This window comes from Eleutherodactylus coqui, chromosome 7 (assembly GCF_035609145.1).
Source record: "Eleutherodactylus coqui strain aEleCoq1 chromosome 7, aEleCoq1.hap1, whole genome shotgun sequence".
NCBI classification, from domain to species: Eukaryota; Metazoa; Chordata; class Amphibia; order Anura; family Eleutherodactylidae; genus Eleutherodactylus; species Eleutherodactylus coqui.
In genome coordinates this window covers 207,740,545-207,752,252 of record NC_089843.1, presented here as the reverse complement: position 1 = coordinate 207,752,252, position 11,708 = coordinate 207,740,545, and positions in this window count along the sequence as shown.

Here is an 11,708-nt window from a genome sequence, read left to right as displayed (position 1 = left end):
CTGCGACCGCTTTTCTGCACAGAAAACGGCGTGCTAAATCGCCGTGTGAAAGAGGCCCTAGGGCTTCGGCAGACGAATGTACGCTCCAAGACTATTGTCGCAGTGGAGCGTATTTGTGCATAAACAAGGTTTACAGTAATCGGGTTGCGCTTGAAATGCCAGTTCACACGCACGTTTTGAATAAAAAAAAAACCGTTTCGGCGTGAGACAACCCCTTTAAGGTTTTTTGCAAGATACAACACACAACATTTCTTTTCATGTCGCTCCTGGATCCAATTTTCGCGCTGTTCCTAACTTATGTTAATTAAACTGAAATTAGCGTATAACATACATTGTTTATCTGTTCTCATTTTTCACAATAAATATCTCCTTAAACTTCAACGCTGTCCTCCAGCTGAATTTATCTTCGTGTCTAACGTTGCTACTTAAAGGGGTTGTTTCACGCCGAAACGTTTTTTTTTTTTATTCAATAGGCCCCCCCGTTCGGCGCGAGACAAACCCGATGCATGTGTTAAAAAAAAAAAACGGGTAGTACTTACCCGAATCCCCGCGCTGCGGCGACTTCTTCCTTCTTCTTACTTACCTTAGTAAGATGGCCGCCGGGATCTTCACTGTGAGGTCCATTGCCGATTCCAGCCTCCTGATTGGCTGGAATCGGCACACGTGACAGGGCGGAGCTACGAGGAGCAGCTCTCCGACACGAGCGGCCCCATTCAGAAGGGAGAAGACCGCACAGCGCAAGCGCGTCTAAAATCGCCAGAAGAGGCGATTTTAGACGGATCCATGGAGACGAGGACGCTAGCAACGGAACAGGTAAGTGAATAACTTCTGTATGGCTCATAATTAATGCACAATGTACATTACAAAGTGCATTAATATGGCCATACAGAAGTGTATAGACCCACTTGCTTTCATGAGACAACCCCTTTAAGTCATTTGAACTGCCAACATTGTAACTGCATTAACTTACTTTCGTTCTGTTATCCGGCTTCCACCCCGCCCCACGCGTGACCAGGACGTGGCGGTCGTCGGATCCCTATACAACTTTTGATAGCATTGCTTGTGAACTGATCATATGGTGTATTGGGAAAAAAAGAATGTAAGATAGTAAGAGAAAGAAGAAGAAGAAAAAAGGTAAACAAAGGGGGTGGGGTTGGTAAGGAGAAAGAAGGAAGAGTACAGGGGGGTAAATAATACCTCTTTATACCTCAGATCTCGGTGCGCCCATTAGTCCCTAATTTATTTATTGGTTGGGCGAGTCGCCCCTCCGCAGCCGCCCATTGAAGTCTACTGACCTTCGGAAAGTCAGCCATGGCTCCCAAATCGCATGATAGGATGTATATTTGTTATCGTCGCTTGCTCTCAACTCCTCCATATGGCTAATCTCATCAAGCGCTGTCACCCAGTTAAGTCTGGAGGGCGGGGTTTGCGATCTCCAAAGACGGGGGATTGATACCCTTGTCGCTAGCAAAAAGAATCGGAGAATTCTTTTCTTATTTGTCCCTGTTGACCCCGGTAGAACTGACAGGAGGGCAATTTCAGGAGTGAATGTTAGAGAGTCTCTGGTTAAGGCATTGTATAATTCCTCCACCGCCTTCCAGAGGGGTGAAACTTGGGAGCACGCCCACCATATGTGTGTAAGTGTCCCGGTTTCCGTCTAGCATCTCCAGCATTGTTCCGACACCCCTGTGTAGAATCTAGCCAATCTTGCCGGAGTACGATACCATCTCGTAAGCAACTTGTAGTTCAATTCTTGATGGTTACCTGATACTGTCATCTTGTGTGTCAAACACTGGGCCTTTGCCCAGTCCTCTGCTGGCACGGTTCGTCCTAGCTCCTTCTCCCAGGATCTCTTGAACCCCTCCCCGGCGTCCCGACCCCCCTCGGCGACCAAAATGCCATAGACCGCGGAGATCACTCCCTTCTTTTTCTGAGGTGTTTCACATAGCTCCTCGAAGGGAGTCGAAGGCTGTGTCAGTATAGCCATCGGGCCCAAGGTTCTTATGTAATGAGCAATCTGATGATATTGGAGCCACGCGCCTGCCCGCAGCCTCCCCCCTCCCGAGATCATTTCCATTCGTAATATTCCATCCTTGTCCGTGATGTCGCGCACCCTCGGGCATTGTAAGCCCAGACCCTCTAGCAAATGTAGTCCCGTATCCCCCTGAGGGAAGTCTGGGTTTCCCTTCAGGGGTGTCCATGGTCCTGGTGTCTTTATTAGTCCGCATTTTATTGCGAATCCGTCTCAGATTTTTAGTATTGACCTCATTAAAGGGGATACTTTAACTCCGTGTCTTCCTAAACCTCCATTTAACCAAAATATACCTTGTATTTGTTTAGTTGATCTTTCTAGTTCTACCCAATGTTCCGTATAAGTTTCTCTTGTTAGATCTAGTACTATTTTACAGATTGCAGCCCTGTAGTAAGACCGTAGGTCTGGGAGCCCCAATCCCCCTCTAGTTTTCCTCTGTGTCAGCAATTTATAGCTAAGGCGTGGTCTAGATCCTTTCCATATGAAACGAGTTGGGATTTTTTGAAGTCTGTCAAAATAATCTTTTGGTATATTTATAGGTACTGTTTGAAAGAGGTAGAGGAGTCTGGGCAATACATTCATTTTAAGTACATTAATTCTGCCTAGCCACGATAGGTTCAGTGCTCTCCATTTGTCTAAATCTTTTGTGATGGATGTGAGAATGGGTTCGAAATTTAGCCTAAACAATTTCTCCGTCTCTGAGGGCATGGCCACTCCCAGATATTTTATTTGATCCTCCCGCCATCTTAAGGGGTAATTTGTTGATAGCTGTGCGATCTCTTCCGCCTGGAGTGTAATGTTTAATATCTCCGATTTGGTCGTATTGATCTTGAAATTGCTGACCCTACTATAGTTTCTACATTCTTGCAAGACAGCGGGCAGACCTTTTTGGGGGTTTGTCATGTAAATCAGCAGGTCATCCGCGAACAAAGCTACTTTATGTTCGTTCCCGATGGCCTCGTATCCCGTAATTTCTTTATTGTCCCTGATGGCATTAGCCAGTGATTCCATTACTAGCGCGTATAGTGTTGGAGATAAAGGGCATCCTTGGCGTGTTCCATTTTTTATGCTTATTGGATCAGAAAGCGCCCCATTCACTCTTATTTGTGCAGTGGGTTTGTTGTAAAGTGCCATAATCCATTGTCTACATCTGTTACCTAGCCCTATCTGTCTCAATGTTTTTTCCAAAATCATCCAGTTGACTCGGTCAAAAGTCTTTTCAGCGTCGACCGAGAACAGACATAATGGTGTGCCTGCCTCTTTTGCTCGCTCCACCAGGGATAGTGTTCTTATAGTGTTGTCCCTGGCTTCTCTCCCAGGGACGAATCCCACTTGATCTCTGTTTAGAATGTCCCGAGTCAGTGGGCTTAGGCGTGTAGCTATAATTTTCGCGAAGATCTTTGTGTCAATGTTTAGTAGAGATATCGGGCAGTAGTTCTCGCATGCCATAGGGTCTTTGCCTGGTTTGGGTAACACCGTAATGGTAGCCTGCATGGCCTGCGGGGGGAAGGAGCGTTTATCTGAGATTGTGTTAAAAGCTTTACTTAAAAGTGGCGCTATGAGATCTCCTACTGATTTGTAAAACCTTGGGGTGAAGCCATCGGGGCCCGAACTTTTCCCTATTTTTAATTCTTTGATTTCTTTGATTATTCCTTTTTGCGGATGTCCCCTTCTAGTGCTCTTGCTTGATCTATGGATTTTGCTTTCGGAGCGTGTCTGCAAGTAATGGTCTATCTCCCTTTGATCTACTGGGTTATCTATGTTATACAGCTCACTATAATAGTTCTGGAAACATTCTAAAATATCTTTTGTCGCGTGGATTTTCCCTTTCTCTTTTGATTTCATCGCGAATATATAAGTTTGGTTACCCCTGGGGTTTAATGCTCGTGCTAGCCATGATCCACTCTTGTTTCCATATTCATAGAATTTCCCTTTAAATTTATCTCTCATGCAGAGGTGATTTTTATCCATTATTTTTAGCACCTGTTGGCGTAAATCTGAGATTTCCGCGCTCAGGGTCTGTGCGGGATTCGCTTTATTGGATTGTTCCGCTCTATCTAATCGGGAGATCAGGCTTGATAATTTACCCATCCTATCCCTCTTTAGGCGCGTCCCGTGGGAAATAAAACCCCCCCTCAGCACGCACTTGAGGGCTTCCCATTGTACTGTTGGCGGTGTTATGTCTGTTTTGTGTATGTCTATAAATGTCTCAATTGTCTGTCTGATCTCCTGTAGACAACACGAGTCACTTAGGAGGTTGTCATTTAGTTTCCAGGAGTTCAGGCCCCCTCTTCTCTCCTGCCCTAGGAGTGCCCCGTAGACAGGTGCGTGGTCCGACCATATAAAATTACCCATCGAACACTTGGGATCTAGATCTAGAAGGTCGTGTGAGACAAATATGTAGTCAAGCCTCCCGTAGCTATTATGGGACACCGAGTGGTGGCTGTAGTCCCTGACCCCTGGGTGGAGAATCCTCCAGAGGTCAACGAGTCTCAGCTCCGCCAGTTGTCTCCGCAGTCTACGCAAGGCCGCCAAAGAGGGTCCGGACTTACCCGAAGACGAATCCAGATCCGGGTCCAGTCCGAGGTTGAGATCCCCGCCGAGCACTATCCTTGAGCCGGTGGCGAACCGTGCCAGTTCTCCCAGGATGCGGCAGCTGAATGGGACCTGTCTAGAATTTGGAGAATAAACATTGGCTATTGTTAGTATGCGTCCTCCCAAATCAAGCTTTAAAAAGATGTATCTCCCTTCATTATCTATTTTCGAAGCTAGTACTCTATGTGGAAGTGACTTATGTATTGCGATCGATACTCCGCATACTCTCTTATCTGGGTGCGTGCTGTGGTACCAATTGGTGTAGTGCCTGTTGTTTCCTTTTGGTATTTGGCCTGTTTTATAATGTGTCTCCTGAAGGAGGGCTATCATAATCTGCTTCTTGTGCAAGTGGGATAAAATCTGGCCCCGTTTAGCCGGTGCATTCAGTCCCCTGGAGTTATAGGAGCAGAAGGTCAGACTAGCCATGGGATATTCACTTTGGGTGCGTGGGTGGCTCTTGGAATGTGTCGCATCCGAGATAAATGCGAGGTTTGGGTCCAAGAAAGAGAAGATGAGTACTCAAGAGAGGTGTGGGTTAGGGGTAGAAGACAGAAAATTATTTTCCTGTCGATTGGAGTTCGGGTCTCCAATCTATCATATTGGGGAACCAACCTATAGTTGGCTGCGGGCGATATATAGGCATGGTCCATCCCGGGAGGAGAAGCGGCCTAGCAGCAGAGTGAGCCCTCTCCCCCCACTCCCACCGGCAAGCCACTCAGTGTTTTAGTAATATGCTGAAAAATAACATTTTTTCCTATCCGCATAAATTATACTCTTATGCATCCGTAACAGAGAAAACAGAGAAAATAACAAGTTCTTTGGGTAGCCTATGTTTCTACCCTGGGTGGCCCCCCTCCCTCCAGCCTGAGAGTTCCACCCGTGGGGTCCGTCAATGGTCAAACTTCAGGATCATTGGTACATTTTTGATGCGTTTTTATGGCTTGAGTCCATATATCTTTTGTCGCTGGTGCCTTTCTCTTGTCTAGTGTTCAGCGCTTTGACCTGCCGTTGGTCCCGGATGTTCTAGGTCTCTGTGGTCTAGCCTCCTGCCATAGTTCTCTTGGGGCCCCGATAGGTAGCGCTGGGACGTAGGGCCAGTCCGGAATCGCTACCATAGGTAGTTCCAGTGTTGCTAAAAATACTGGTAAATCTGCTGAGGATTTGAAGGTGGCCGTTTTCCTGTTTCTTGTTGCTGTGAGTTGAAACGGGTACCCCCATCTGTAGAGAATGTGGTTTGTTCTCAGAACTTCTAGAATCAGCCTTACTGCCCTTCGTAGCTGTAGCGTGCGTCGTGCTAGGTCTGGGAACACTTCTATGGGGATGCCGTTGTGCATAATGGAATCTTTCATTTCGCGGGCTTTTTTCATAATGGCTTCGTTATCCTTGTAGTAGTGCATGCGACAGATCACGTCTCGCGGTCTATTTGGATTATCTGGCTTGGGGCCCAAAGCCCTATGTATTCGGTCGATCACTATCTGGCTCTCAGGACCTCTTTGCATTAGTGAGTTGAAAAAGTTGTGGGCCCAATCGTCCAATTGCGCGGGTATGATCTCTTCCGATAAGCCCCTCAGGCGCAAGTTATTTCGCCTATGGTGATTTTCAATGTCGTCAATATGAGTTAGAATGTCTGCTATCTGTATAGCTTGTGCATTAATCGCTTGACTGTGCGCTTCTAGTGTGGATAGGGCTTTCTCGTGTGATTCTTCCACTGTGCTTAGACGGTTGCCCACATGTTTGATCTCTTGTTGTAACGTATGCATAGCTTCCTTATGGGAGGCCTCCAATCTTTGGAAGTCGCTTTTAGTTGGTAATGCGCGCAAATGATCTCTCCAGTCCCATTCATCCTCCGACGATGGGTCTTGGTATTGTGAATTGTGGTTAGGAGTTTTGGGCCTAGCTGCAATTATTGCGCTTCTGTGGTATTTGTTTATGGTTCTGCGCTCTCTCTTGCGGGCTGCCACTTCCGCTGCCCATATCTTTGTCTGCCTTACTGGGGCTCTGTCTGCCGTTCATTTTGGTTTTTGGGGGTCTCATGCTGTCATGATCCCCTGCTGGAGGGGGATGGGAGGGCAATGCTTTGAGTGTGTGCTGGCTTCCCCCCTTATATTTGGGCTTCAGGCCCTGTGAGTCACTCTGGGGCGGTTCTCCACTTATCTGCTCTGCCGGTCTCCAGCTTCCTCCTTTGCTCCAGCCTCCTCGCCCCCGCTGTCGGCTGTGTGCTGCGCTTCCAGCGTGCGCTCCGGCGCCATCTTGGAGGGGGGGGCCGCGGCTCCCGGAGTAGCGGTGTGTTGTCTGCGGGGCTCCCGCTCCCTCCTCCGCCCCACTCTCCTCCTCTCCCCCGCTGTCGGCCGCATGCTGTACTCCCGGCGCTTGCTCCGGCGCCATCTTGGAGGGGGGGCGCCGGGCCGCGGCTCCCGGAGTGACAGCGCGTTGTCAGCGGGGCTCCCGCTCCCTCCTCTGCCCCGCTCTCCTCCTCTCCCCCGTTGTCGGCTGCGTGCAGTACTGCCGGCGCTTGCTCCGGCGCCATCTTGGAGAGGGGAGCCACGAGCCGCGGCTCCCGAAGTAGCGCTGGATTGTCGGCGGTGCTTCTTCTGCGGCGTCCAGCTGCTTTCCGGTGCCTCTCTTTCTCACCATCACGGCTTTTGGGGGGTTTTCTCCGCTTCTCGGATCTCTTTAGGGTAAGCTCGCCGGTGTTTGTGGCGGGAGCCTGGGCAGCGTGCGTCTCACCCCTGCATAGCTTAGCTCCGCCTCAAGTGTTTTTTTTTTTTTTTATGTTTTATACTACTTACAAAAAAAAGTTGTACAAAACCAGCCAAGCCTAGAAAGCAGTCTCCCGTTCTGAAGGCATGGCTCTCAGAACAGCTCTCACCATGACAGCACAAGGGAATGCCGCCTGGATGTTTCCAGGTGGTTGGGCTACGTTCTGATATCTTTTCCTGCTTGCGATATTTCTTCTGCGCAGATGATCTGCTATCCATATGCATACATCCATGTGGAAAACCAAACGCATACACAACCATTCGCAGTTCATTTCTGTGATCAGTCATAGGTCTTCTGCTGCGGATATCCGCACATGGAATCTGACCTGTTCGTATGACCCCGACCCTTGGGAAAGATAGCTCTTTGTACTTCACCATATCACAAATCAACACAAATGAGAAGGTGACATCTATACCCAATGCAGTTACGGTGTTCTACAGCCTGATGACAAAGCAGAAGAAAAAGCACTGTGGCTGAAGAGAGAGATACCTTACTAATAGTACACAACTCATTGACAAATTAATTCATCTGGCCAATAACTGCTATACTAGAAGTCTGGAAAACTTCCACAGCCTGGTCTTAAAATACAGGACTAAGGCTGGGTTCACACGGGATGGATTTGCCACGTAAATTCCGTGTGGAATTTCTGTGTGGCAAATCCGCCCGTGGCTCCTAATTTTGGGATTAGCCAGTCATGTGGACAAAATTTTGCAAAAAACTCGTCCACACAGGGTGGCCAATCCGTTGCGGCAAAGCCAGGTGGAATAGGTGATGCAGCGCGGAATTGACAGCCGCTGCATGAACAACTCGGATTCAGTCTGTGAAAATTTTTTAACAGACGATCCGTGTGAAAATCAACAGCAGAACCCGTGATCTTATTTCTGGACCATAACCACGCCAATGTACAAGGTACTGCAAAGAATTCCTGACTCGACGAGAGTCCAAAATACGACTTATCACAAATTGCACCTCCCCATCTACTATAACAGGAGAGGGGGGTGGTGAAGCATTCCCAGAATCGATGAATCTTTTGAGCAGGAATTTGTGGAAAACATTGGTAATCTTCATCACACTGCGAATTTGTAACTGAAAAGCGACCGCAATAATCTTCTCAACGATTTTAAACGGAGCAATAAATCGCGGGCCTAGTTTAAAGGATGGATGTTTGAGTTTTATATTACTGGTAGACAACCAAACCAAGTCTCCAACACAGAATACCTCCCCCTCAGAACGATGACTGTCTGCAACCCGCTTGCTCCGTCTGACTGCTGTGGATTTCTCAGAACATCGGCCCACCCAGCCTCGATATCAGAAAAGAACTCATTTGTACCCCGAAACCCGTTTGCAATGGAAAGGGGACCAAAACATGGGTGAAAGACATAATAACAAAAGAATGGCGATGTTTCCGTAGCCGCCAGTAATCTATTGTTTAGAGCAAACTCAGCTAGTGGTAAGAACCTCGACCAGTCCTCCTGGTTTTCCGAGACATAACAGCGTAAATATTGTTCCAGGTTCTGGTTACATCTCTCAGCTTGCCTGTTGGTCTCTGGGTGGTGTGCCGAGGGAAATGAGAGCTGGACACCCAGATTGGAGCAGACTATTCACCAAAAGCTGGAAACGAATTGTATCTCACGATCGAAGACGATATTCTCTGGGAATCCATGTAATCTAACTATGTGGGAAATTAAGAAACTGGCCAACTCTTTAGCATTCAATAAACCAGGCAGTGCCACAAAATGGCACATTTTGCTAAAACAATCCAATACCACCCAAACAGCTGCGTTACTTTTGGAAGGTGGTAAAACCGCAATGAAGCCCATGGACAAATGAGTCTAAGGCCTCATAGGCATTAGCAAAGGTAATAACTTACTGGCCAGCCGACTGCGAGGTGACTTAGTTCTGGCACATACCTCACAAGACGAAACAAAACTTAACGTATCCCGTTGTAATGATGGCCACCAAAATGTTCTAGAGAGCAGCCTACGGGTATTATTAATTCCTGGATGCCCAGCCAATACAAAACTAGGAACCTCGTCCAGCACCTGTAACCTCAGATGAACTGGAACAAAAAGCTTTCCAACAGGAAGCTTTAATGGGGCTAAATCCTGTGCTATGCGGACTTGCTCCTCTAACTCCAACGACACTGCTGACACCACCACCCCTTCAGACAGGACTGGGATAGGAGGTTCAACAGAAGCTACTGGAAGAAAACTTCTTGAAAGAGCATTGGCCTTCACAGTCCAACCTGGATGATAAGTAACTAAAAAGTTGAAACGGGAAAAGAAAAGTGACTAGCGTGCCTGTCTAGGATTAAGTCTCCTAGCCGATTCCAGATATATAAGATTTTTGCGATCCGTGAAAACCATCACCTTCTGTCGCGCCCCTTCTAGAAGAGGATACCACTCTTCAAATGCTGGCGTCAGGTCCCAGAGGACGAGAACGCCGCGGGACATCACGGAGGGCGGGGGTGAGTATCCTCAACTCCCCTTACGGATCCGATCCGTAAGGGGAGCTGAAACTTTAACTTTTTTTTACTTTTCATTGACTTTAATGCAATCACTTGATGGATGAAGGGGGCTTCCCGTGGCCCCCCATGACAGCTCCAGAATGATGGCTACCTCCAGTAATCGATAGCATGGAGCTGTCACGTCCAGAGACAGTAGGGTTTAAATTCCCAGGGACAAATGTTTTTACGTTAAAGACCAGCAAGCTAGAATGTAAAACACTATGGGGTGGGCACAAAGGGGTTAATTCAGTCTCCCTCTGACTGTGGTGGAAGTTAGAGGTTGGTGCTGGATCTCCTGTTTTCCTGATTCTTCACTAAACTAAGTACTGAAGTTACTATCGTTTATATCTTGTTCTCTGCGGTTTTCCAGTCCTTTATTAATATTCTCTATAAATTTATTGGCCATTTTGTACTGGTATATCTCGGTAATATTCTCATTTTTTTGCCAGATTTTGCTTCACATTTGCTAAAAAGGAAAAATTTATTTTTTCTGTGCAAGAAATCACATTTCTCGGACACATTATTACCCCGGAGGGTTTCAAGTTGGATTCAGAGAAGTCCCTGTTGCTAATATCTTGTTCTCTGTAGTTTTCTCCTCTCCTTCGTAGGGTCTGCTAGTGACTTAGGTACGTGGTCAGGTTCTCCCTTGTTAGGGCGGGTTATCTACATGTAGGCATTTCCCTTTCCTGGGTAAAGGGTTTTTTTTATGAACAGTGTTTCCCTGGTGTCTGTTTCCTTTATTCATTACCACTCTTTTGTGTGCTCTTGCAGTCTGTTTGTTCACAGCCTGTGAGTCTTTTAGGTTTATTGTAAGGGTGATGTCAGACAACTGTGTTTTGGTTAATGGCATAGTCGTAAGCTGGCATAATCGTAATAATGGCATAATTGTGGCATAGGGTAAATGGCATAATCATGGCATATTTGATAAATTGCATAATAATAAGCTGGCATAATCGTGACATAATGATATAAGCAGTTATAATGAGTTTTCACTTATTTGTAATTTTATTTATTACAAAAACTATTTCAGGGAGCTTGAATGTGCACAATAGCACCAATGGCAAAGTAAGAGGTAGGTGTAAGGTCATTAAAAACAATTTCAGAGACCTAAGATGTAAGCTTAGGGCAAATATCTCAAAAGTTGTATTTTCTAAAATACTACCCATACTAGGTGGCACACCAGAAAGGCAGAGGGATATTAGGGAGGTAAATAAGTGGCTGAAGAACTGGTGAAGGAAGGAGGGGTTTGGATTCCTAGGGAACTGGGCCGACTTTGCTGTTGGCTACAGGTTCTACCGTAGGGATTGTTGTATGCCTGTGCAAGTGGCCAGACATGTGCTTTTATGTGTGGTCCTGTTCTACGTGGTGTGCATACTTGTTGTATGTTGGTGTAAACAGTGACATGTTCTATATGTCTGTGCTGGTGGCTAGACATGAGGTGTAAAGAGTCCTGTTCGATGTGGTGTGCATTACCTGTTGTATGTTGGTGTGAACAGGGATATGTTCTGTATGTCTGTGCTGGTGACTAGACATGAGGTGTGAACAGTCATGTTCTGTGTTAAGTGTGTGTTTAGTGCATCTCTCCAGGTCCCTAATCAGGGATAGCCAGGTCCTAGAAGACAGTGGGGCCAACCTTATCAGGACGATTACCCCACTTTTAGGTAGGGGTTCCCCACTTTACCTGATTAGTAAGACACAGGGGTCCTCCCGTCATAGCCTGGAGAGGTGTAGTTTGTAGTGCAAATACTATGTGTGTTTGTGGGTTTTAAATGGACATGCTAGTGTCTGTTCGGAGGAGTGGTGCTTTAGTGCGCC